This window comes from Ranitomeya variabilis, chromosome 7, assembly GCF_051348905.1.
Source record: "Ranitomeya variabilis isolate aRanVar5 chromosome 7, aRanVar5.hap1, whole genome shotgun sequence".
Taxonomy (NCBI): Eukaryota; Metazoa; Chordata; class Amphibia; order Anura; family Dendrobatidae; genus Ranitomeya; species Ranitomeya variabilis.
The window spans coordinates 111848589-111876527 of NC_135238.1; the positions used below are offsets into that span (position 1 = coordinate 111848589).

A 27939-nucleotide genomic window follows, 5' to 3' on the forward strand; every position below is an offset into this window, starting at 1 on the left:
CCAGTAAGTCCAGATCCGGGGTGCCGAGGTGCTGAGGGGCTGGTGTTGCCAGAAGCCGCTGTGTGACAGCGGTACTTCCGGGTATAAAAGCGCCCTGAGAGCGGGTCATGTGACCCGCCTCATCATGGAACATGTGATTGCGGTCATCAGGACCGCGCTTGCGCAGAATGAGAGAATACTGAAGGCAGGGATTAAGCGCTGTATTAGAGGGACTGCGCATGCGTGGATTCACAAGGGGAGCGAAATACTATGGGTGAGCGCTATGTAACAGATAGAAGGCGCTGGTAGTATCGCTGATGGTATGAGATCTAAAAGGGCATGCATGGTTTAAGATGTAGAGACAAGCTGGCTATTTAGAGGATGGCCACATAGTGTGTGTGTGATAACCCCTGAATAAAAAGAACATAGCACATATATACTCTACCATATGTGGTGCCACCAGTACCCAGTGTGTGACGTGATTTTAGCGATTCTAAAAGACAGTAAAAAGAACAGCATTAGATTAAATGCATGATCTACAAGATAAATACAGCAACAACAATAAAACATTAAAACACATAGGAGCTCCAATAAACATAACTAGTATTATTATAGAAAAGCTGAGACATCATAGTCTCTATTTAATCCCTTGGGTTCCAAGGTCTGCAGTGTAAAGATCCAGAATGCCTCCCTTCTTTTAAGCATTTTGGTGCGGTTCTGGCCTCTCCTTAGAGGGTCTATTTGTTCTAAGACCTGAAACCTAAGTTGGGAAATATTATGATTTTTTTCAAGAAAATGGAATGGGAGGGGAAGGTGGGTCTTTTTGCAACGAATGGTTGACTTATGTTGGGACACCCTGTCCCGGACTGTTTGAGTGGTCTCTCCCACATAGGCCAGACCACATGGGCATTTAATCAAGTACACTACGAATGAGGACTCGCATGTGTAAAAGCCTTTGATAGGTATAGCTCTGCCTGTGTGGGGATGGAATACTGAGGGGCCCTTTTGTACATTACTACACTGGAGGCAATTGAGGCCTCATACCAATTTGTCACAGTCTGAGAAATTATCTCTGGACCAATTATCATCAGACAATTCACTCATAATTAAACCAGCGGATAAGGGTGGTGCTACTGTGATTATGGACAAATCTGACTATTTGGAGGAGGTATTTAGGCAACTAAATGACACTTCAGTTTACAAAAAAATAGCACAGAATCCACTTAACCAACTAGTCCAAAAAATTAAACCAATTGTAGATTACCATCTCCAGGTGGGCACGATTGACACTAAAATAGGGGATTTCCTCATCAAAACAGACCCCATTACTCCAATATTCTATATTTTGCCCAAAATTCACAAGAGATTGGTAAAACCCCCAGGACGACCGATCGTGGCACTAACAGACTCTGTTCTGTCACCATTGGCCATTATACTAGAAAAAATCCTCACTCCACTGGTCAAAACCACCCGATCCTTCTTACTCGACACTAACGATTTTATTAAAGTCATCAGGTCCCTGAGCCCCCTTTCCCCCACTTGTCTCTTGATCACGTGGGATGTTAATAGCCTTTATACGTCCATTATCCATGAAAAAGGTCTGGCAGCCACAGATAGACTCCTGAGCAAGGCCGGGGTGGATATGAAAATTCGTCATCTTTGTGCTGACCTCCTGGACTTGGTACTTAAAGAGAACTATTTCATGTTCCAAGATACCTTTTACGTCCAGCAGCAGGGCACAGCAATGGGCTCTAACGTAGCGCCTCCATACGCTATTGCATATATGGCAGCCTTTGAAAATGATTTTGTCTATGGTCATCCCCTGTTCTTAGCTCATTGCATAATTTGGCGGAGATATATTGATGACATCTTTTGCATCTGGGATGGACCCATAGAGTCACTTGTAACTTTTGATAATCATATCAACAACATCTGGCCTGAACTTAAATTTTCTATACAGCATGATGCGAACAGAATTAGCTTTTTGGACACCTTGATTTATCGGGAGAAAGGGGGTACCCTCGGCATCGACCTATTCACCAAGCCTACAGATAGGAATGGCCTGCTACACTTTAGCAGTTGCCACCCTCCGTCCATAAAAAATTATATTCCCAAGTCACAGTTTCAAAGGGTTGACAGGATTGTCTCTAATGAGGATACTAAGAAAGTAAGGTTAACTGAAATGGAAAATAAATTTCCCGCTAGGGGTTACCCACCGGGGGTACTCACGAAGGCCAAACATGACATGACATCCAGGAAATCTGCTGAGGGGTGTAAAAGAATTCCTTTTGTCACCACCTTTCACCCGTTCTCTGGTTTGGTACAATCCACCATCAGGAGGCATTGGAATATACTTTCAAAAAGCTACCCACATATTCCTGAATTTAAGGTACCCTTCATGCCCTGTTTTAGACGGGCCAAAAACCTTAAGGATAGATTGGTCAAAGCAGATGTGGGTTCGGGCACGATTCTTCCAAGGCAGTCCTTTCTGCAGACCCAAAGACGAGGTACTTTCCCCTGCCTCAATTGCCTCCAGTGTAGTAATGTACAAAAGGGCCCCTCAGTATTCCATCCCCACACAGGCAGAGCTATACCTATCAAAGGCTTTTACACATGCGAGTCCTCATTCGTAGTGTACTTGATTAAATGCCCATGTGGTCTGGCCTATGTGGGAGAGACCACTCAAACAGTCCGGGACAGGGTGTCCCAACATAAGTCAACCATTCGTTGCAAAAAGACCCACCTTCCCCTCCCATTCCATTTTCTTGAAAAAAATCATAATATTTCCCAACTTAGGTTTCAGGTCTTAGAACAAATAGACCCCCTAAGGAGAGGCCAGAACCACACCAAAATGCTTAAAAGAAGGGAGGCATTCTGGATCTTTACACTGCAGACCTTGGAACCCAAGGGATTAAATAGAGACTATGATGTCTCAGCTTTTCTATAATAATACTAGTTATGTTTATTGGAGCTCCTATGTGTTTTACTGTTTTATTGTTGTTGCTGTATTTATCTTGTAGATCATGCATTTAATCTAATGCTGTTCTTTTTTACTGTCTTTTAGAATCGCTAAAATCACGTCACACACTGGGTACTGGTGGCACCACATATGGTAGAGTATATATGTGCTATGTTCTTTTTATTCAGGGGTTATCACACACACACTATGTGGCCATCCTCTAAATAGCCAGCTTGTCTCTACATCTTAAACCATGCATGCCCTTTTAGATCTCATACCATCAGCGATACTACCAGCGCCTTCTATCTGTTACATAGCGCTCACCCATAGTATTTCGCTCCCCTTGTGAATCCACGCATGCGCAGTCCCTCTAATACAGCGCTTAATCCCTGCCTTCAGTATTCTCTCATTCTGCGCAAGCGCGGTCCTGATGACCGCGATCACATGTTCCATGATGAGGCGGGTCACATGACCCGCTCTCAGGGCGCTTTTATACCTGGAAGTACCGCTGTCACACAGCGGCTTCTGGCAACACCAGCCCCTCAGCACCTCGGCACCCCGGATCTGGACTTACTGGGTAAATATACATGGCTTACTCACCAGAGCCTGCTATGCTTTGCACGATACTAAGGGATATCTTTCCCACTGTGCATTTGTTTTTTAGCGCCATTCCTTATAGCGGTTTCTCGCCCTCCCGGTGCGCCCTACTTCTTATACACCCTCCAGGACCCCCGAGGTAATTAGAAGCTTATGGTATACAACCACAAGTAGAATGCATTATTTGTTTGCCCTGATTCTCCTGGATAGTAACGTTGTTCTTATCATACCCTTCAGGTGTTTTTGCCAGGTGTACGCGGGCCCTTTAGGCCTATGCATTGCGCTGTTCTGCCTCCAGGTACTTTATATAGATTATTCGGCTGGGGATCTTAGTGAATATTGCTATTATTACATTACTGGCAGCCCAGTTTGGGATACCATATCCTTATTGAGTTTGTGCCGTATACATGGTGGTTTCTGTATACAGGGTGGGCGGACATATATTGCTGAAGCTTTTCACAGCAACTCACCCGGGATCTATCCTGCTAATTCACGATGTCACATTTTCATTTTAGGTGATCACTCTGCACTCTTGTTCCTAGTGCCACAACCAGACACCCTGCAGTACTGCTTTCACAGTATCCTTCTGGGCATTTTAGCTCAATTAATGTTCTCTGCAATCTCAGTATTAAGGTTATATAATTGCTTGTTATCCTTATCCACGCTCACAGCTTCCTATAGCCTAGCCTGAGAATTCTACGACTCACGGAACACCAGTCTGGATTAGCCCTGACCGTCACGGTTGTCACTGTTTATTTATTTATTTATTCATCATGTGTTGAATTTTTTCTGTACAACATCCATTGTAATCAGACTTGTTCTCTTTTTGTGTATGTACTTGTTCTCCTCTGTTAAATTCAATTGTATATCATATGTCTTTTACAATCATGTAATTGTCGTTTGCATATTTTGCAGTTTCATGAGAGATGTTTCTGATGAAGGTCTTGTGACCGAAAACGTTTAAACACTCTTGAACTGGTCGCACAAATAAACAAAACTTTCACGTTTATCTTGCAAATGAATCTCTGAGTGCCAAGTGCTTTATTATTTACTCACGGGTTGGATACCTTACTTGTGCACCACCAAGGAACCTTGAGTGCCGTGTACTACTTGCATATCTGTACTGTAAACCAAGTCATAAGCTTAGGAGAGCTATGCATTACATGCTTCTTAATTTACTCTACATGTCAGCTCTTAGCAACTGGGAGGGGTGCTCAGTGTTCCTAAGGCTTGTAAAGTTTAAAAATGAACCATTCATTTAAAGGGAACAGTCACATCCCAGAAACTGATGTGGCTGGAATGGAATTTAAATGGCAGACAATATAGATATCTTCTAGCCACAGTCTGTATGGGGAAAGAGCTGGAAAACATGACCAGTAGCGTGGTCCCTAATTAAACATCTGTAACTCTTCATTACTGTGCTCAGAAAGCCTATGACACAGTCAGGTAAAGTACACTATAATATCTAGTAAAGAAAGTCAGAAATATGCCATTTGTTTACATGAGATGTGCTGTTCAACATATCTTACCATATTTCAAAACCCTGTCCAGTTTAAATTTCATGTTGTCAGCACATAAGTACACCTATGTCTGGTTTCCAAATATTTTTATTGATTTATATCACAGCACAAAGTATTGGTTGAGACTTTTATTCCAGTGATGTGTCACTTGCTGGTCTGTGTGTGGTAATTTTGTTACCATCAGTTTTCCCTGTTGTACATGTATCAGAGCTCTAAATGCTGAGTTCTGCATATCCCACATCACTGACTGGCAGATGTCTGTGTACGCTGTACACTATACATTGAGATAAAACTGCAAATCAGTAAGGGAGGTCGGGTTACACTGAGCAGTTGACTAGGAGGCATGTCACACCTAGGGTACCGTCACACATTGAAATTTTCATCGCTGCGACGGCACGATTCGTGACGTCGCAGCGTCATCGCTCCAGCGTCGTAGACTGCGGTCACACGTTGCAATCACGGCGCTGGAGCGATGCCGAAGTCCCCGGGTAACCAGGGTAAACATCGGGTAACTAAGCGCAGGGCCGCGCTTAGTAACCCGATGTTTACCCTGGTTACCAGCGTAAACGTAAAAAAACAAACAGTACATACTCACCCGTCGGTGTCCTTCAGGTCCCTTGCAGTCTGCTTCCTGCTCTGAGTGCAGCCGTACAGTGAGAGCAGATCGCAGCACCGCTGCGCTCTGCTCTCACTTTCCGGCCGGCACTCAGAGCAGGAAGCAGACGGCAAGGGACCTGAAGGACACCGACGGGTGAGTATGTACGGTTTGTTTTTTTACGTTTACGCTTGTAACCAGGGTAAACATCGGGTTACTAAGCGCGGCCCTGCGCTTAGTTACCCGATGTTTACCCTGGTTACAAGCGAAGACATCGATGGATCGCTGTCACACACAACGATCCAGCGATGTCAGCGGGTGATCAAGCGACGAAAGAAAGTTCCAAACGATCTGCTACGACGTACGATTCTCAGCAGGGTCCCTGATCGCTGCTGCGTGTCAGACACAGCGATATCGTAACGATATCGCTAGAACGTCACGAATCGTAACGTCGTAGCGATGGAAATTTCAATGTGTGACGGTACCCCTAGTCCTATAGTGATAATTTCCCTTGATAAAACACTGATTTTATTGAAAGAGCAAGACATAGCCTACTGAGTAGCTCATCACTGGAATCAGGCTCTCTGCCTCTACATTATGCTGCTTTTAGATTACATAGCTAAAATCTGTTGACATATTTCCCTTAATTTCGGCAAATCAGAGCTTAGCTTTAATTATTAACTTGGAAAGGATATCCTGCTGTTTTTTATGTTACACTCACAAAATAACTTGAACGTATTTTATAATGATTTTATTGTGACATACCAACACAAAATAGAATGTTTTTGTGAAGTCTAATGGCAATGATACATCTTTTTCTTTTTTCTTTTCAATAGTCTTTTTATTAAGTTTAAAAACATAGTAACAGATTAACATAAACAAAGGCTCAATAATATACAGTATAAGACTTTCCTCAGACAAATTGTTTGAAGTAAATTATATAATATTTTCATCCTATTTTAGATCACTATAACTATTGAGTGTTATGCTACAAGCTTTAACCCCTTTCTGACCTCGGACGGGATAGTACGTCTGAGGTCAGATACCCCTCTTTGATGCAGGGCTCCGATGGTGAGCCCGCATCAAAGCCGGGACATGTCAGCTGTTTTGAACAGCTGACATGTGCCCGCAATAGCGGCGTGTGAAATCGCAATTCACCCGCCGCTATTAACTAGTTAAATGCCGCTGTCAAACCAGACAGCGGCACTTAACCGGCGCTTCCGGACGGGCGGCTGGAAATGAGCGCATCGCCGACCCCCATCACATGATCGGGGGTCAATGATGCTTCTGTATAGTAACCATAGAGGTCCTTGAGACCTCTATGGTTACTGATCCTTGGTAGCTGTGTGCGCCACCCTGTGGTCGGCGCTCATAGCACACCTGCATTTCAGGTGCATAGCATCGATCTGATGATCGCTGCTATGTAGCAGAGCCGATCGCGTTGTGCCAGCTTCTAGCCTCCTATGGAGGCTATTGAAGCATGGCAAAAGTTTAAAAAAAAGTTTAAAAAAATGTGAAAAAAATAAAAAAAATATAAAAGTTTAAATCACCCCCCTTTCGCCCCATTCAAAGTAAATCAATTAAAAAAAAACAAACCTACACATATTTGGTATCGCCGCGTTCAGAATCGCCCGATCTATCAATAAAAAAAAGAAAAAAATTTGAAATGCCAGAATGACATTTTTTGTGGTCGCTGTGACATTGCATTAAAATGCAATAACGGGCGATCAAAAGAACATATCTGCACTGAAATGGTATCATTAAAAATGCCAGCTCAGCACGCAAAAAATAAGCCCTCAACCGACCCTAGACCATGTAAAATGGAGATGCTACGGGTACCGGAAAATGGCGCAATTTATTTATTTTTTTTAGCAAAGTTTGGAATTTTTTTCACCACTTAGATAAAAAATAACCTAGTCATGTTAGGTGTCTATGAACTCGTAATGACCTGGAGAATCATAATGGCAGGTCAGTTTTAGCATTTAGTGAACCTAGCAAAAAAGCCAAACAAAAAACACTTGCACTTTTTTTGCAATTTTGACGCACTTGGAATTTTTTTCCTGTTTTCTAGTACACAACATGCTAAAACCAAAGATGTTGTTCAAAAGTACAACTCGTCCCACAAAAAATAAGCCCTCACATGGCCATATGGATGGAGAAATAAAAAAGTTATGGCTCTGGGAAAGAGGGGAGCGAAAAACGAACACGGAAAAACGGAAAATCCCAAGGTCATGAAGGGGTTAAAGGTTAACATACAGAAAAAGATTAACAATTTTGAAGGGCACCTAATCGTACCCTAGCTTATGTATTATACTTATAGGGGGTATCTGAAAGATTCAAGAAATAGTAATAAGTATTTAGAAAATAACAGAGAGGATAGAGAGTGCGAGAAGTTGGGAAAGGGGGAGGAAGGAGGGGATTAAGCACTATATGTTAGCACTTGATTATTTCAAGTAGAATCACGTTATGACAAAGTGGTCACTAGACCTGAATTGCATCCAGGGGCACCAGATCTCTTGGAAGGCAGCAAGTGAATGGTTTACTAAGGCCACCAACTCTGCCATGCGATATAATTGGTCTAATTTCATTTGCAATTGTTGACATGTGGGCCCATTAGTTGTTTTCCTGTACGTGGGAATTAGTAGTTTGGCAGCTGCGAGTATGTTATGGACCAACTTAGATGCACGCGCATGCCCTGGCCACACAGGAAAATTCAGTAACGCCATCTCTGGTGTTATTTTTATCATTTTCCTTATAATTACCTGGATCACCCTCTCCGTTAATGACCACAAGTGACGTAGGGTTGGGAATGTCGAAAGTAATCTCCATTCTCAGCTTCGCATTTCCAACATCTAGTATGTGAACTAATTTGCCACATCTGAAACTTCGCTGGAGAGATAATATACCACCTAGACACTATTTTATAGGAATTTTCTTGGGTTTTACATAGTTTGTTGGACGATGAGAGTAATTGTAAATGTGCAGTATTTGTGAATGCATAAACGTGTGGCCAAGGTCTTTTTCCCACTTAGCTATGTAGGGCCTTTTCAGACAGAGGCTTTCAGTTAAAAGCATCTGGTATATTGTAGAAAGTATTTTTGATGGCCTAGATGATTTGGCGCATAGAGCTTCATATGGTGTGAGTTTGCGTGTCAAATCCAGATGGTAGTGTAGTCTTTTTAGAGTCCCCTTGAGTGCTGTATATTGTATGAAATTGAAGCTCAAAAGACCCGGCAGCTTGCATATATCTGACAGCGTGAGGAGCACCCCCCTCCCATCACTTGGTCTAGTGATATGTTTTCCAGTCGCTGACTGCTCCTCTCATCACTGGGTATGCCCTTGGCAGGATGGGCCAAAACATCCGAGAGTGTGAGCAGTGGCGACGAAGGAGGTACAACTGTGTTGTGCGTTTTTGCCGTTGAATCGCCCGTCAGGGCCATGGGGTAGGGTTGAGCGAAACGGATCGGTCATTTTCAGAAATCGCAGACTTTTAGGCAAAGTCGGGTTTCATGAAACCTGAACCGATCCTAGTGTAGGATCGGCCATGCGGTACACGATCAGAGCGCCAAAGTCGCGTTTCATATGACGCTGTTACCGCCATTTTTCATCCAATGAAGGAGGACGCAGAGTGTGGGCAGCGTGATGACATAGGTCTCTGTCCCCACCATCTTAGACAAGGGCATGGCAGTGATTGGCTTGCTGTCTGCGGCGTCACAGGGGCTATAAAGGGGCGTGCACGCCGACCGCCATCTTACTTCTGCCGATCTGAGCATAGGGAGAGCTTGCTGCAGTTAGTCAGAAGCAGGGACAGAGTTAGGGAGGAAATATAAACCCCCAAACCGCTTGTGCTGGAGTGATTTTCACTGTCCCACACCACCATTTTGTGCACGGACAGTGGAGGTCGTATTTTAGTGCAGCAGCTGCATAGCTGTGTGCATGGTGCTGTGCAAACCAACTGCTTTTTTCAAAGCAAAAATCCTGTTGCTCCTTTCTGCACAGTTACCGGTCTTGTTTATTTGTCCACACTTTTTTGTTCTGAAGTCCTTTTTATTACTGCCATACTTGTCCTGAGATCATTGTAGGGACTAGGGAGCGTGTTATTGCAGCAGTTTTTTTTTTTTTTATAATAATTACAGCCACTTTCTGCCACGTTCATAGTGTTGTGTTATACCACTGTGCCAGAGTTCTGGTTCAGTTTCTCCCCCCAAAAGTGAGATAGTAATTCTCACACAGTTTATATTCTGCTGTACTGCTAGTGTGTCGTATATCAGGCAGCCACTTTCTGCCACGTTCATAGTGTTGTGTTATACCACTGGGCTAGAGTTGTGGTTCAGTGTCTCCCCCCAAAAGTGAGATAGTAATTCTCACACAGTTTATATTCTGCTGTACTGCTAGTGTGTCATATATCAGGCAGCCACTTTCTGCCACGTTCATAGTGTTGTGTTATACCACTGGGCCAGAGTTGTAGTTCAGTGTCTCCCCCCAAAAGTGAGATAGTATTTCTCACACAGTTTATATTCTGCAGTACTGCTAGTGTGTCATATATCAGGCAGCCACTTTCTGCCATGTTCATAGTGTTGTGTTATACCACAGGGCCAGAGTTAGGGTTCAGTGTCTCCCCCCAAAAAATGGAGATTCAAATTCTCACACAGTGTATATTCAGCTGTACTGCTAGTGCGTCGTATATCAGGCAGCCACTTTCTGCCACGTTCATAGTGTTGTGTTATACCACAGGGCCAGAGTTAGGGTTCAGTGTCTCCCCCCAAAAAATGGAGATTCAAATTCTCACACAGTGTATATTCAGCTGTACTGCTAGTGCGTCGTATATCAGGAAGCCACTTTCTGCCTCGTTCATAGTGTTGTGTTATACCACAGGGCCAGAGTTAGGGTTCAGTGTCTCCCCCCAAAAAATGGAGATTCAAATTCTCACACAGTGTATATTCAGCTGTACTGCTAGTGCGTCGTATATCAGGCAGCCACTTTCTGCCACGTTCATAGTGTTGTGTTATACCACAGGGCCAGAGTTGGGGTTCAGTGTCTCCCCCCAAAAGCAAGTCATCTTTCAGGAAGCTACGTGTCAGCAGGGGAAGGTGGGGCAAAAGAATGTGAAATCCATGATTGGTTAATTTAAATGAAGGTTAGCTAATCAACATTTTTGGTAGCCAGATGTGTCCTTTTTTCGGTCAGTATTGAACCAGCAGCACTGAACACTCTTTCTGAAAGCACACTGACATCGAGGTCCTGTAATCCATATTCTGGCAATTCAGGCCAGGTGTCTAGTTTAGATGCCCAGTAATCAAAGGGGAATGACCTGTGAGGGAGAACATCGATAAGGGCGGAAAAGTGGTTTGTAACCATACTGGACAAATGCTGTCTCCTGTCACTTTGAATCGAAGCAGCTGTCCCTGTCATGTCAGCGGTCATTGCGAAATCATTCCACAACCTTGTCATAAAACCCCTCTGTCCAACGCCACTTCGGATTTCTGCACCTCTAGCACCTCTGCCATGTTGCCCCCTGCAGCTCGTGTGAGAACCATCACCGCCGCTGTGTGCTGGGAATGCCTGAACCAAACGGTCTACAAGAGTTGCTTGTTTGGTAGCCAATATTTGACCTAGGTTCTCATGTGGCATGATATTTTGCAGTTTTCCTTTATATCTTGTATCCATGAGGCAGGCCAACCAGTTGTCGTCATCGGTCATCATTTTAACAATGCGGGGATCCCTTTTTAGGATACGCAAGGCATACTCAGCCATGTGGGCCAATGTTCCAGGTGTCAATTAACTGTTTCTGCTGGGTTGAAGACCACTTTCTTGCAAATCAACATCACAAGTGTCCCGCAATAAACCTGTACCAGACCTTGCAATGCCACCATTTTCTATTGCCACCTGAGAATCATCCTCCTCCCATACATATTCATCCCCATCCTCCTCCTCCTCATCCTCTTCGTCCGCCAATTCGTCCTGGACAGTTCCCTGAGCAGACAATGGCTGACTGTCATCAAGGCTTCCCTTCTCCTCGGCTGCAGACGCCTGCCCCTTAATGTGCGTCAAACTTTGCATCAGCAGACGCATAAGTGGGATGTTAATGCTTATGATGCAGAACTGGGCCGACTTCTCAGTTGGCTACAGGCTCTACGCTAGGGACGGGCTGCACCTCAATGGGGAAGGTGCAGCTGTGCTGGGGGAAAAAATGGTAAGAAGGTTGGAGGAGTGTTTAAACTAGGGATTGGGGGGGAGGGTATTCATTTTATAGGAGGGGAAGATAGTGCAGATAGAGACCTGGGCACAAATAAGGAAGTTGGGGGTGGCGGTGGCATGGGGGGAGGGGTTAGAACAGTTAGTAATTTAAGAAAGAATAGAGGTACAGAGAGGAACATCAAGTGCATGTATACTAATGCCAGAAGTCTTGCCAACAAAATGGACGAATTAGAACTAATGTTGTTGGAACATAATTATGACATGGTGGGGATATCTGAAACATGGCTGGATGAGAGCCATGACTGGGCTGTTAACTTGCAGGGCTATAGTCTGTTCAGAAATGACCGTACAGATAAGCGAGGGGGAGGGGTGTGTCTGTATGTAAAATCCTCCTTAAAACCCATCCTGCGTGAAAATATAGGTGAATCTAATGAAAATGTAGAGTCCCTGTGGGTGGAGATAAGGGGAGGGGGAAAAAAAAAAATAAAAAAAATAATAAATTATTGATAGGGGTTTGTTATAAATCTCCAAAAATAATGGAAGCAATGGAGAATATCCTCATAAAGCAAATAGATGAAGCTGCGACTCAAGGAAAAGTCATTATTATGGGGGACTTCAACTACCCTGAAATAGATTGGGGAACAGAAACCTGCAATTCCAGTAAAGTTAATCGGTTTTTGACAACTATGAGAGACAATTACCTTTCACAACTGGTTCAGGACCCAACAAGGAGGGGGGCACTGCTAGACCTAATATTAACCAACAGGCCAGACCGCATATCAAATATAAGGGTTGGGGGTCACTTGGGGAATACTGATCACAAAATAATACGTTTTCAGGTCTCCTTTAATAAGATGTGTAGTAGAGGGGTGACAAGGACACTAAACTTCAGGAGGGCAAATTTCCAACGGATGAGAGAGGATCTTGGTGCAATTAACTGGGACGATATCCTGAGACATAAAAATACACAAAGAAAATGAGAGAGGTTTATTAGCATCCTGGATAGGACCTGTGCACAGTATATACCGTATGGGAATAAACATACTAGAAATAGGAGGAAACCAATATGGCTAAATAGAGCTGTAAGGGGCGCCATAAGTGACAAAAAGAAAGCATTTAGAGAATTAAAGGAAGTAGGTAGTGATGAGGAATTAAATAAATATAGAAAATTAAATAAATTCTGTAAAAAGCAAATCAAGGTAGCAAAGATTGAGACAGAGAGACTCATTGCCAGAGAGAGCAAAAATAACCCCAAAATATTCTTTAACTACATAAATAGTAAGAAACTAAAAAATGATAGTGTTGGCCCCCTTAAAAATAGTCTGGGGGAAATGGTGGATGAGGATGGGGAAAAAGCCAATATGCTAAATGACTTTTTTTCATCAGTATTTACAAAAGAAAATCCCATGGCAGCCAATATGACTAGTGATAAAAATTCCCAATTAAATGTTACCTGCTTAACCCAGCAGGAAGTACGGCGGCGTCTAAAAATCACAAAAATTTACAAATCTCCGGGCCCGGATGGGATCCACCCCCGAGTACTGCAGGAACTAAGTACAGTCATTGATAGACCATTATTTTTAATCTTTAAAGAGTCCATAATAACAGGGTCTGTACCACAGGACTGGCGTATAGCAAATGTGGTGCCAATATTTAAAAAGGGGACAAAAACTGAACTCGGAAATTATAGGCCAGTAAGCTTAACCTCTACTGTGGGTAAAATCCTGGAGGGCATTCTAAGGGATGCTATACTGGAGTATCTGAAGAGGAATAACCTCATGACCCAGTATCAGCACGGGTTTACTAGGGACCGTTCATGTCAGACTAATTTGATCAGCTTCTATGAAGAGGTAAGTTCCGGACCGGACCAAGGGAACGCAGTAGATGTAGTGTATATGGACTTTTCAAAAGCTTTTGATACGGTGCCACACAAAAGGTTGATACATAAAATGAGAATAATGGGGATAGGGGAAAATATGTGCAAGTGGGTTGAGAGCTGGCTCACGGATAGGAAACAAAGGGTGGTTATTAATGGAGCACACTCGGACTGGGTCGCGGTTAGTAGTGGGGTACCACAGGGGTCAGTATTGGGCCCTCTTCTTTTTAACATATTTATTAATGACCTTGTAGGGGGCATTCAGAGTAGAATTTCAATATTTGCAGATGACACTAAACTCTGCAGGGTAATCAATACAGAGGAGGACAATTTTATATTACAGGATGATTTATGTAAACTAGAAGCTTGGGCTGATAAATGGCAAATGAGCTTTAATGGGGATAAATGTAAGGTCATGCACTTGGGTAGAAGTAATAAGATGTATAACTATGTGCTTAATTCTAAAACTCTGGGTAAAACTGTCAATGAAAAGGACCTGGGTGTATGGGTGGATGACAAACTCATATTCAGTGGCCAGTGTCAGGCAGCTGCTACAAAGGCAAATAAAATAATGGGATGTATTAAAAGAGGCATAGATGCTCATGAGGAGAACATAATTTTACCTCTATACAAGTCACTAGTGCGACCACACTTAGAATACTGTGCACAGTTCTGGTCTCCGGTGTATAAGAAAGGCATAGCTGAACTAGAGCGGGTGCAGAGAAGAGCGACCAAGGTTATTAGAGGACTGGGGGGTCTGCAATACCAAGATAGGTTATTACACTTGGGGCTATTTAGTTTGGAAAAACGAAGGCTAAGGGGTGATCTTATGTTAATGTATAAATATATGAGGGGACAGTACAAAGACCTTTCTGATGATCTTTTTAATCATAGACCTGAGACAGGGACAAGGGGGCATCCTCTACGTCTGGAGGAAAAAAGGTTTAAGCATAATAACAGACGCGGATTCTTTACTGTAAGAGCAGTGAGACTATGGAACTCTCTGCCGTATGATGTTGTAATGAGTGATTAATTACTTAAATTTAAGAGGGGACTGGATACGTTTCTGGAAAAGTATAATGTTACAGGGTATATTCACTATTTTCTGCCATCCAAGTGCCTGCCCGTGTATCCTCCCACAAATTAATTAAAGCACGCCTCTGTTCGCACAGCCTCTGAATCATGTGCAGTGTGGAGTTCCACCTTGTTGCAACGTCGATTATTAGGCGGTGCTGGGGAAGATTCAGCAATCGCTGATGGTTCAGCATACGGCTGGAGTGTATGGGCATCCGGCAGATGTGCGAGCAAAGTCTTCGCACCTTCAGGAGCAGGGCTGGTAACTTTGGATAATTTTTGAGGAGGCCCTGTACCACCAGGTTAAAGGTGTGAGCCAGGCAAGGTATGTGTTTCAGTTCTGAAAGGGCTATGGCAGCCATAAAATTCCTTCCATTATCACTGAATACCTTGTCTGCCTCAAGATGTACACTGCCCAGCCATGACTGAGTTTGTTGCTGCAAGTACTCCACCAGCACTTCCGCGGTGTGTCTGTTGTCGACCAAACACTTCATTTGAAACACAGCCTGCTGACGCTTACCACTAGCTGTTCGATAATGGGACACCCCGTGTGCGACACTGGCAGCTGCGGATGGAGTGGTAGGGCGACTGCGCTCTGTGCACGAGCTTTCGCTTCTGGAGGCGGAGGAGGAGAAGTGGCGAACGCCTTATGCCAACTGTTTCCTTAGACTGTGGGATAGGCTGAACTGTCCCACTATGGCTGCCCCCTGTGGACCCTGCATCCTACACATTAACCCAGTGCGCCGTGATGGACACGTAACGTCCCCGGCCATGCCTACTGGTCCATGCATCTGTTGTGAGGTGCACCTTTCCACTGACTGATTGCCTCAAGGCTTGGACAATGCGGTCTTTGACATGCTGGTGGAGGGCTGGGATGGCTTTTATCGCAAAGAAGTGGCGACTGGGTAGGTCATAGCGTGGTACTGCGTGGGCCATCAGGTCTTTGAAAGCTTCGCTTTCAACCAAACGGTAGGGCATCATCTGTAATGAGATTAGTATAGAAATGTGGGCGTTCAAATCCTGTGTATGCGGATGAGAGGATGAGTACTTTCTTTTCCTAACGAGAGTCTCTTGTAGGGTGAGCTGGACTGGAGAGCTGCGTATGGTGGAACTAGCGGTGGTGGTGGTGGACATAGCAGATTGAGAGAGAGTTTGTTATGGTATTCTTGTTGTTGGCCTACATACAGTTTTTCCTACCAATAACCTTGTGATTCCCTGACTGCTTTGGCCTTACGACGATACCTCCACATTTGCTGCTGGTGGTGTCCTAACCGGTGGGCTTACAGTGAGGGAAGCAATGTAGCATTGCTGACTACCTTCATTCCGAGCAGGTGCACCAACTGTACGGGACGTTTGGTAGTTAGTCCAGGCTTGCAAGTGCATGCTGGTTAAATGTCTAAGCATGCACGTTGTATTTAAATTTTGAAGATTCTTCTCTCTGCTAAAGGTCTTTGAGCATTTCTTACAGATAACTTTTGACTGATCATTCTGATCTTGGTTAAAAAATTGCTACACTACACTCTTCCTACTATCGAAAACCTTTTCAGGCATTGTGCGCTGTGCTACTTTCACCGAATGGCCACGCTCTCCTAAAACTGTTTTTGTTTTTCGCAAACATTTTTGGCCTGATACGGGCCTGCCAGATGACAGCTGTTGCAATGTAGATGGCTGCTGCGGATCATCCTCCTCCGCTTCTGAGCTAGTGGCAGCGGCACTCTCTTCCCCCAATGGCTGCTAATCTGGGTCAACAACTGGGTCAGCTATCACCTCCTCCTCAATGTCATGTGCACCTTCCTCAGTGTCACCGTGTAAGGTGATATAGCGTTCGGGACAGGGCACCATAGTCTCATCAGGGTCACATTCTGGCTCAGTAAACTGCGAGGGCAATGTAGTGATCAGAGTCAATGGAACAGCATCACAATCTAGCTGTGGCTGTGCATCAGTGCACTCCATGTCCGATTCTTCTTGTAATTGGCAGTGTACAATTTCCCTTTCTGTCCCAGGCACGGTATGTGTAAAGAGCTCCATGGAGTAACCTGTTGTGTCGCCTGATGCATCCTTCACTTTTGGTTTGGGAGAAGGACACAAGGAAACGTCTTTTTCCTGACCGGGAGCATCCACTGATGACTGGCTGCTCTTACATTTAGAACTTTGGGAAGAGGAGGCGAAAGAGCTAGAGGGTGAGTCAGCAAGGAAAGACAACACTTTTTCCTGCCTCTCCAGCTTTAAAAGCTGTTTCCCTACTCCCAGGTAAGGGAGCCTTCGAGGCCTTGTGTAGCCAGACGATGAGGCAGGCTGAACACCTCCATCCTTAGGTGCTACTGTGCTTTTGCCACTACCACGAGATGCAGCACCACCAGCTCCATCAGTACCAGCTGACAACCCCCGCCCACTGCCTCTTCCACCAGACTTCTTCATTTTTTGGGGAGTGACACTGAACCACAACTCATATTACACCATCGTAATATGAGGGGCCCTGTGCCAGTACCGCCGCCCACGAGAGAGTGTTCCCCCCAGCTTGAACAATGCTCTACCACATGCAATACTACCTCTCCCAGCTCCACCACTGTGTAGTCTGTGCGTTTAAAACCTTAAATGGCACTGCCAATACGAATTATTTGAAATGATATATGATAGTTAAAATATACAGGGGCCCTGGCCTCCATTTAATACCTTGCACCTACTACCACTGTCTTTTTTATTTGGGCGTAATAACGGTGTCTGCCGCTGCTTCTTTTTTTTCCTTCACTGAACAAAGCTGAACTTCAACTGTTGCCCCGTTTCAAATATTAAACTGCATTTGACCTACTTGTTGGGTTGGGGCCTACTAACGGTGTCTGCCGCTCCTTGGTGTTCTCCTGGTTTATTTTTCTTGCGCTTCAATCTTCAGGCTTTCGTTTAAATATTTTTTATATTAAACTGCATTTGGCCTACTTGTTGGGTCGGGCCTAGTAACATTGTCTGCTGCAGCCTCTTGTTTTCCTCTACTAAACAAAGCTGAGCTTGAAGCTTCAGGCTTTCGGCCTGTAACAACAATATGAAACTACATTTGGCCTAGTTCTTGGTTTGGGCCTAGTAACGTTGTCTGCTGCTGCCTCTTGTTTTCCTCTACTACAAAAAGTTGAGCTTCAATCTTCAGGCTTTCGGCCTATATTTAGAATATGAAACTGCATTTGGCCTACTTGTTTGGTTGGGCCTACTAACGGTGTCTGCCGCTGATTGTTGTTCTCCTCCACTGAACAAACCAATGCCGCCTGTTTACTCCTGTTACCAATTTTTAACAGCTTTTAGCCTACTTTTTTTTATTTTGGGCCTATATCTGTGTTTCCTCCTCATTCCTGCCCATTGCCCAGCCACTGCTAGATGAGTCTGCTGGTACATTGAAACAGACCACTACATTCCCCTTGCACTCTACACAGCCTGAATCTGATGCTGCTGAAACTCAGGTTCCCCTTCCCGCATACTATACCACCTTACATGGGGACAAAGAGGAAGGTGCAGATGAAAGTGCAGGTTCCTTCAACAGGTGGGGGGGCATACTCATTGGCGACATCACTGGCACAGGGCCCCTCATAGTACGCAAAAGTGTCTCTGCCGGTGGGAGGTGCCCCCGCCGTCAATCACAACGCCGTACTTTGAGGGGCCCTGTGCCAGTGGCAATGCGAACGAGTGTGCCCCCCCTGCTTGCTCAGGATCACAGCACTTGCAAAGTTGAAATACTTACCTCTCCCTGCTCCACTGCCGTGACGTAGTCCGCGTTTCCTGGGCCCACGAAAAACTTGAGCCAGCCCTACTCCCCCCACAACTGTTGCCAAATGACCCCTGTTATGACCTGGTGGTTAACGAGCAACACTGATATGACCTGGTGGTTAAAGAACAACATGGGACGAGCTCTGAGGAGGTGGTAGCTGTACTGACCGCAGTTCCTAATCCTAACACCAACACTAGCAGTAGCCGTGGGATGTTCCTGTCACTCCCTAGACACCTCGTCACAGCCTGAGAACTAACTACCCCTAAAGATGGAAACAGAAAACTATCTTGCCTCAGAGAAAACCCCCAAAGGAAAGATAGCCCCCCACAAATATTGACTGTGAGTGGAGAGGGAAATGACATACACAGAAATGAAAACAGATTTTAGCAAAGGAGGCCAATACTAATCTAAATAGACAGAATAGGAAAGGATACTGTGCGGTCAGTATTAAAAACTAAAAATCCACGCAGAGTTTACAAAAATGATCTCCACACCGACTCACGGTGTGGAGGGCAAATCTGCTTCCCCAGAGCTTCCAGCTAGCCTGAATATATCATAATGACAAGCTGGACAAAAAGAAACATAACATGAGCAGAGCAATAAGTCCACAGCAAATGGACAACAAGAGAACTAGCAAAAACTTATCTTTTGCTGAAATGGACAGGCCATAAGAGAAATCCAAGGAGAGATCTGAATCCAACCCAGAAAACATTGACAGCTGGCATGAACTGAAGACCAGAGCCAGGTTAAATAGCAAAGCCAAGAGAGACGATCAGTGAAGGCAGCTGCTACAGCTAAACTCAAGGAGCAGCAGTTCCACTCGAAACCACCAGAGGGAGCCCAAGGGCAGAACTCACAAAAGTACCATTCACAACCACAGGAGGGGGCCCAAGAACGGAATTCACAACAGTACCCCCTTGAGGAGGGGTCACCGAACCCTCACCAGAGCCCCCAGGCCGATCAGGACAAGCCAAGTGAAAAGCACGAACCAAATCGGCAGCATGGACATCGGAGGCAACAACCCAAGAATTATCCTCCTGGCCATAACCCTTCCACTTGACCAGATACTGAATCTTCCGCCTCGAAAAACGAGAATCCAAAATCTTCTCCACCACATATTCCAACTCCCCCTCAACCAACACCGGAGCAGGAGGATCAACGGAGGGAACCATGGGCACCACATATCTCCGCAACAAAGATCTATGGAACACATTATGAATGGAAAAAGAAGCTGGAAGGGCCAAACGAAAAGACACCGGATTGATAATTTCAGAAATCTTATAAGGACCAATAAAGCGAGGCTTGAACATAGGGGAAGAAACCTTCCTAGGAACATGACGAGAAGACAACCAGACCAAATCCCCAACACGAAGCCGGGGACCAGCACACCGACGAAGGTTAGCAAAACATTGAGCCTTTTCTTGAGACAACGTTAAATTGTCCACCACATGAGTCCAAATCTGCTGTAACCTGTCCACCACAGAATCCACACCAGGACAGTCCGAAGGCTCAACCTGCCCCGAAGAAAAACGAGGATGAAAACCAAAGTTACAAAAGAAAGGCGAAACCAAGGTAGCCGAAATAGCCCGATTATTAAGGGCAAACTCGGCCAACGGCAAGAAGGTCACCCAATCATCCTGATCAGCAGACACAAAGCATCTCAAATATGTTTCCAAGGTCTGATTGGTTCGCTCCATTTGGCCATTTGTCTGAGGATGAAATGCTGAAGAAAAAGACAAATCAATGCCCATTCTAGCACAAAAGGACCGCCAAAACCTAGAAACAAACTGGGAACCTCTGTCAGACACAATATTCTCCGGAATGCCATGCAAACGAACCACATGCTGAAAAAATAATGGAACCAAATCAGAGGAGGAAGGCAACTTAGGCAAAGGTACCAAATGGACCATCTTAGAAAACCGGTCACAAACCACCCAGATGACAGACAACTTCTGAGAAACAGGAAGATCAGAAATAAAATCCATGGAAATATGCGTCCAGGGCCTCTCAGGGACCGGCAAAGGCAAAAGCAACCCACTAGCACGGGAACAGCAAGGCTTGGCCCGGGCACAAGTCCCACAGGACTGCACAAAAGAACGCACATCCCGCAACAAGGAAGGCCACCAAAAGGACCTAGTAACCAAATCTCTGGTACCAAAAATCCCAGGATGACCAGCCAATACTGAACAATGAACCTCAGAAATTACCTTAGTAGTCCATCTATCAGGAACAAACAGTTTCCCCACTGGAAAGCGGTCAGGTCTATCAGCCTGAAACTCCTGAAGCACCCGCTGCAAATCAGGGGAGATGGCAGAAAGAATCACCCCCTCCTTGAGAATACCAGCCGGCTCAAGGACTCCCGGAGAATCAGGCAAAAAAACTCCTAGAAAGGGCATCAGCCTTCACATTCTTAGATCCCGGAAGATACGAGACCACAAAATCAAAACGGGAGAAAAACAGAGACCATCGAGCTTGTTTAGGATTCAACCGCTTGGCAGACTCAAGGTAAATCAGATTATTATGATCGGTCAAGACCACAACGCGATGCTTGGCTCCCTCAAGCCAATGTCACCACTCCTCAAATGCCCACTTCATAGCCAACAACTCCTGATTGCCGACATCATAATTACGCTCAGCAGGCGAAAACTTTATGGAGAAGAAAGCACACGGTTTCATCAAAGAGCCATCAGAACTTCTCTGAGACAAAACGGCCCCTGCCCCAATCTCAGAAGCGTCAACCTCAACCTGAAAAGGGAGAGAAACATCTGGCTGACGCAACACAGGGGCAGAAGTAAAATGACGTTTAAGCTCCTGAAAGGCCTCAACAGCCGCAGAGGACCAATTCATCACATCAGCGCCTTTCTTCGTCAAATCGGTCAGAGGCTTAACCACACTGGAAAAATTAGCAATGAAGCGGCGATAAAAATTATCAAAGCCCAAAAATTTCTGAAGGCTCTTCACAGATGTGGGTTGAGTCCAATCATGAATGGCCTGGACCTTAACAGGGTCCATTTCAATAGCCGAGGGAGAAAAAATGAAACCCAAAAAAGAAACCTTCTGAACTCCAAAGAGGCACTTAGACCCCTTCACAAACAACGCATTAGCACGAAGGATCTGAAATACCATCCTGACCTGCTTCACATGAGACTCCCAATCATCGGAAAAAAACAAAATATTATCCAAATATACAATCATGAATTTATCCAGATAATTCCGGAAGATATCATGCATAAAGGACTGAAACACAGATGGAGCATTAGAGAGCCCGAATGGCATCACAAGGTATTCAAAATGGCCTTCGGGCGTATTAAATGCTGTTTTCCATTCATCACCCTGTTTAATACGAACAAGATTATACGCCCCTCGAAGGTCAATCTTGGTAAACCAACTAGCCCCCTTAATCCGAGCAAACAAATCAGAAAGCAAAGGTAAAGGGTAGTGGAATTTGACCATGATCTTATTGAGAAGGCGATAATCTATACAGGGCCTCAAGGAGCCATCCTTCTTGGCAACAAAAAAGAACCCCGCTCCCAACGGTGACGAAGACGGGCGAATATGCCCCTTCTCCAAAGACTCCTTTACATAACTCCGCATAGCGGCATGCTCTGGCACAGACAGATTGAAAAGTCGACCCTTAGGGAACTTACAGCCAGGAATCAAGTTAATAGCACAATCACAGTCCCTATGAGGAGGTAGGGAACTGGACTTGGGCTCATCAAAAATATCCTGGAAATCCGACAAAAACTCAGGAACTTCAGAAGAGGGGGAAGAGGAAATTGACATCAAAGGAATATCACTATGTATCCCTTGACAACCCCAACTAGTCACAGACATAGATTTCCAATCCAGCACTGGATTATGTACCTGTAACCATGGAAAACCCAGCACAACAACATCATGCAAATTATGCAACACCAAAAAGCGAATATTTTCCTGATGTGCTGGAGCCATGTACATGGTCAAATGTGTCCAGTACTGAGGTTTATTCTTGGCCAATGGCGTAGCATCAATCCCCCTTAAGGGAATAGGGCTCTGCAAAGGCTCCAAGGAAAAGCCACAGCGTTTGGCAAATTCCAAGTCCATTAAGTTCAGGGCAGCGCCAAAATCCACAAATGCCATAACAGAAAAGGACGACAATGAACAAATCAGGGTAACAGACAAGAGAAATTTAGGCTGTACAGTAGTAATGGTAACAGACCTAGCCACACTCTTAGTACGCTTAGGGCAATCAGAAATAGCATGAGTAGAGTCACCACAGTAAAATCACAGCCCATTCTGACGTCTGAATTCCTGCCGTTCTGCTCTAGTCAAAATCCTATCACATTGCATAGGCTCAGGACTCAGCCCAGAGGACACCGCCATATGGTGCACCACCTTGCGCTCGCGCAGGCGCCGATCAATCTGAATGGCCAAAGACATTGATTCGTTCAAACCAGCAGGCGTGGGGAACCCCATCATAACATCTTTAAGGGCTTCAGAAAGACCCTTTCTGAAAATCGCTGCCAGGGCATACTCATTCCATTTTGTGAGCACAGACCACTTTCTAAATTTCTGGCAGTATACTTCTGCTGCTTCCTGACCCTGACACAGAGCCAGGAAGATTTTTTCTGCCTGATCCACAGAATTCGGTTTGTCATACAGCAATCCGAGCGCTTGAAAAAATGCGTCTACATTGAGCAATGCAGGATTCCCTGGCTCAAGGGAGAATGCCCAGTCCTGCGGGTCTCCACGCAGCAGTTAAATGACAATCTTCACCTGCTGAATGGGGTCACCAGAGGAACGGGGTCTCAGAGCAAAAAACAATCTGCAGTTATTTTTAAAGTTCAAAAATTTAGATCTATCCCCAGAAAACAAATCAGGAATAGGAATTCTAGGCTCTAAAACCGGAGTCTGAACAACATAATCTTGGATTTTCTGTTCCCTTGCAGCGAGTTGTTCCACACGCGAGGACAGACCCTGAACCTCCATGTCAGCACCAGAATCCTGAACCACCCAGAGATTAAGGGGAAAAAAAAGACAAAACAGGCTGCAAAGAAAAAAAAAATGGCTCAGAACTTTTATTTCCCTCTTTTGAGATGCATTCAACACATTGTGGGCCAGCTGTACTGTTGAGACCTGGTGGTTAAGGAGCAACACTGATATGACCTGGTGGTTAAAGAACAACATGGGACGAGCTCTGAGGAGGTGGTAGCTGTACTGACCGCAGTTCCTAATCCTAACACCAACACTAGCAGTAGCCGTGGAATGTTCCTGTCACTCCCTAGACACCTCGTCACAGCCTGAGAACTAACTACCCCTAAAGTTGGAAACAGAAAACTATCTTGCCTCAGAGAAAACCCCCAAAGGAAAGATAGCCCCCCACAAATATTGACTGTGAGTGGAGAGGGAAATGACATACACAGAAATGAAAACAGATTTTAGCAAAGGAGGCCAATACTAATCTAAATAGACAGAATAGGAAAGGATACTGTGCGGTCAGTATTAAAAACTAAAAATCCACGCAGAGTTTACAAAAATGATCTCCACACCGACTCACGGTGTGGAGGGCAAATCTGCTTCCCCAGAGCTTCCAGCTAGCCTGAATATATCATAATGACAAGCTGGACAAAAAGAAACATAACATGAGCAGAGCAATAAGTCCACAGCAAATGGACAACAAGAGAACTAGCAAAAACTTATCTTTTGCTGAAATGGACAGGCCATAAGAGAAATCCAAGGAGAGATCTGAATCCAACCCAGAAAACATTGACAGCTGGCATGAACTGAAGACCAGAGCCAGGTTAAATAGCAAAGCCAAGAGAGACGATCAGTGAAGGCAGCTGCTACAGCTAAACTCAAGGAGCAGCAGTTCCACTCGAAACCACCAGAGGGAGCCCAAGGGCAGAACTCACAAAAGTACCATTCACAACCACAGGAGGGGGCCCAAGAACGGAATTCACAACAGACCCCTAAATTTTCAATGGCTAACTATTATTATAAGGTAAATTAAGATTGACAAGCTTAAGTAACAAGAATTGATGTTTTTGGCATTAAAATGGGCTCTGTTGGTGTTTTCCTGTCCTCCACTCACTGCCGACTTTGATTCTCCATTGACTTGCATTGGGTTTCGTGTTTCGGTCGGATCCCCGACTTTTCGCAATAATCGGCCGATTTCACCCGACCCGACTTTTGACAAACCGACTCGATCCTGAAAAAGTAAAAGTCGCTCAACCCTACCATGGGGTACTCGGTACTGGGTCCGGTTTCAATTAAAGGGGTGGTCACGGTGGCAGCGACCCGGTCCGTGGCCCTAGGCGCCCAAGTAAAAGGGACTTGAAGCGGCCCCCAAACGCAGGGCAGCGGGGTACTTGGTACCGGGTCTCTTTCTCGGTTCTGGGGATGTCACGATGGCCTGACCCAGTCCACGGCCCTGCTAAGGGGCGCCCAATAAAAGGTGTACGTGGTGTTGTAGGTCGCAGTAAATAACGAGGACACAGGGTTGCAGTCTCTTTACCTCTTTACTGAAGGCTTTGGCATCCACCATCCAGAGCACTGCTAACAGGGCTGGCTGAGACCAGCCGGCCCGAAGGCACATCCAGAGTTCCCTTTACAGGTGGAAATCAGTGGCCTTCCTACCAGCGCCTGTGTGTTGTAGTACCTCCCTACTGAGCACCACAAGATAGTTATCACAACTGTCGTGTGTGTTTCTGTTCTTTCTCTCTCTCTGTCCCCCAGATGATATGGATAGGACGCACCCGTATGATGGGGTAGGCCTGGAGTTATTTTATAGGGACCCTAGAGATGCCCCTCTCCCTCAATTGCCTCCGTTGTCTTTGTTAGGTGTAAAGTTGAGACAGCCAACCTAAAGTTAACTGCCCTGCCATTGGTTCAAAGTAATGCGTAGAGTCTATTACCTCCTCGGCGTTCCGGCCGCCGGCTACGCATGTCAGAAAGATGTTGCTGATCTTGAGGCACGACTCCTTCTGGTTCTATCTCCTCTGTGCTGTGATCCAGTTTCTCACTTCTCCACAATATGCTTCGCTTCGTGTCCTTTCTTAGGAGTCTGCCGCTATAAGGCACAGGTACGGCTCCGTAACGATCTGTCTGTCCTAGGCCGCTGTCAGGATCCCACCCCTGACAGGTCCTTTCTCGAACTCTCCCCAGCTACTTTTTTCCCTAACTTCCTATCCAACCCCCAGTTTTACCCATGTGTGGGGAGTGGCCTAGTAGATAGGACCTTTTGCTCCCCCTGGCGGCTGGAGTGTGAAGTGTAATGTGTGTCTGTGATACCTGCAAGGTGAACTCTTTTAGTGCAATCAGACGTACCATCACTCCCCCTGGTGGAAGAGCGAAGTTACTGCAACGACCAGACTCTGGGGTGCTGCACTCCCCCCCCGTTAAATCCAGTACTCCCGGACTGGGAAAAGAACAACAATACATGTTAACAAAAGACATACAAAATTTTGAAATGCTATGAACAAGTAAATATAACAGTGCTTCCCTTTATGGGAGGTGAGGACACTTGAACATTGCGAAAGTTTGGTCATGCACAATTCATGACTCTCAGTTCAGTGGGTGCAACCTTGAAACAGCAGGGACCCCGGGTAAACAAAGGGGTCCCTGTGAAAGTTTTGGAGCAATTCACTGTCCATTACTTCATTGTCCATTTTTTTTTTTAAACCTGTAACAAAGATATTTACACAAACATTTTCAACCAAATAGCAACTATCGTTAATATCTCCAAATTTTGTAGTGAAGTGGAGTTTGATTCTTGGTGCTATGGGTAGACCTCCGCAGTGCGGGGGTTGCTATTGGCCTAACAGGGCCCGCTACGCTTGCTACCGCTGATTTAGTGCACTGTCTTCTAGCTACACTTCTAGTGAGTCTGGGTAGCACTGGCATGCTGGAGCTCTCAGGGCCGCTGCTACTAATGGTGGGTATGGCAGATTCTCCGATAGCAGAGGGAGGACTTGCCGGTTCAACGGTTGGCATGGCATCCTCTGGTGGGGTCCGCTGTGGTGGCGGGTCTGGATGATCCGGCACCTCATTTAGTTCTGGCGGTTTCAGTTGACGAAACGTTAAGACCAGTACCACAATGGCCTGATTTATTTGAGTCCAAGACTGGGGAAAATCGCCAAGAACAGTGTGTATCATCTTCTCCTCTTCTACAGGTGGAGAGGTCCCTGGATCTGTTTCCCTCTCTCTCAACTTATCAGGGCACATTTTAAGGTGGTCTCTGGATACTACAGTTGAGGTTTCCCCCCCATCTTTGCTGATGAGACAGACCTTCGTATTGTCAAAATCGGATGGCAGGATGGTATACGGTTCCGCTTCCCAATGGTCATCAAGCTTGTGTAATCTCCTCTTTCGTTTGAGTACTTGCTCACGGGGTGACAAGGGAATCGCAGGAGCATGCTGGTTGTAGTCCCTTTCTTGTTTTTGTCTGGCTTGGGCTAGACTTCTTTCCACGCATTCCTGTATTTTGCGTACCTTTGCTGCCTTTCTGCATCCCAATCTGCATCCGGCGAGGTATCTTCGGGGGTTAGGACCCCCATGTCCAGATCAACAGGTAACTTGCTAGATCTTCCTCGCATCAGGTATGCTGGAGTGCAGTTGGTGGAATGCACTGGGATGTGGTTGTACATGTCTACCAGGTCAGGCAACTTTGTTGGCCACAAGTTCCGTTCCTCTACAGGCAAGGTCTTCAGTAAGTCTATTACCACTTGGTTCATCTTCTCACACATCCCATTGGTTTGTGGATGGTACGGTGTGGTTCTGATCTTCTTACACCCGTACAGATTGCAGAACTCCTGGAACACCTCCGCTTCAAATGCTGGTCCCTGATCAGTCAGTACCTTCTCCGGGTACCCATGGGGTCTACAGAAGTATTGCTGGAAGGTTTTGGCGGCCGTCCTGGCCGTTAGATTTTTGACAGGCTCAACTACCAGGAATCTGGAGTAGTGATCTACGATGGTAAGAGCGTAGACATAGCCTGACCGGCTAGGTGTTAGCTTCACATGATCTAGCGCGACCAGTTTGAGCGGCCGTTTGGTGATGATGGGCTGCAAGGGAGCCCGTTGGCTGTCACGGTCCTTCCTGCGTAGGCTACATGGGCCACACTCTCGACACCACTTCTCGATGGCTTTCTTCATGCCAATCCAATAGAACCTCCCTCGGAGTAGCCTCTCCAACTTCCTCCATCTGAAGTGTCCGGCCCCATCGTGGTATGCTCCCAGCACCATTGGCGCATCTTGCCTTGAAACCAATATCTGCCATACCAATTCATGAGTGCGTGGGTCAATGCTTCTCCGGCACAGCTTACCATCGTGAATAAACAGTTTGCCTCTCCCCTTCCACAGCTGTTGTGTTTCTTGTGGATCATCCGGGCCGGGATGCAAAGCTGCCTGCGTC

The 27939-nt window shown here is 45.5% G+C and overlaps 1 long non-coding RNA gene across 1 annotated transcript; it reads left to right on the forward strand.

Annotated features, from left to right (window-relative positions):
* Positions 1-3794: 3794 nt before the first annotated feature.
* LOC143785366 (uncharacterized) lies at positions 3795-4533 on the forward strand. Its single transcript, XR_013217976.1, has 3 exons — positions 3795-3833; positions 4051-4113; positions 4207-4533. It is a non-coding gene; the product is annotated as an uncharacterized LOC143785366 (long non-coding RNA).
* The last annotated feature ends 23406 nt before the right edge of the window (positions 4534-27939 follow it).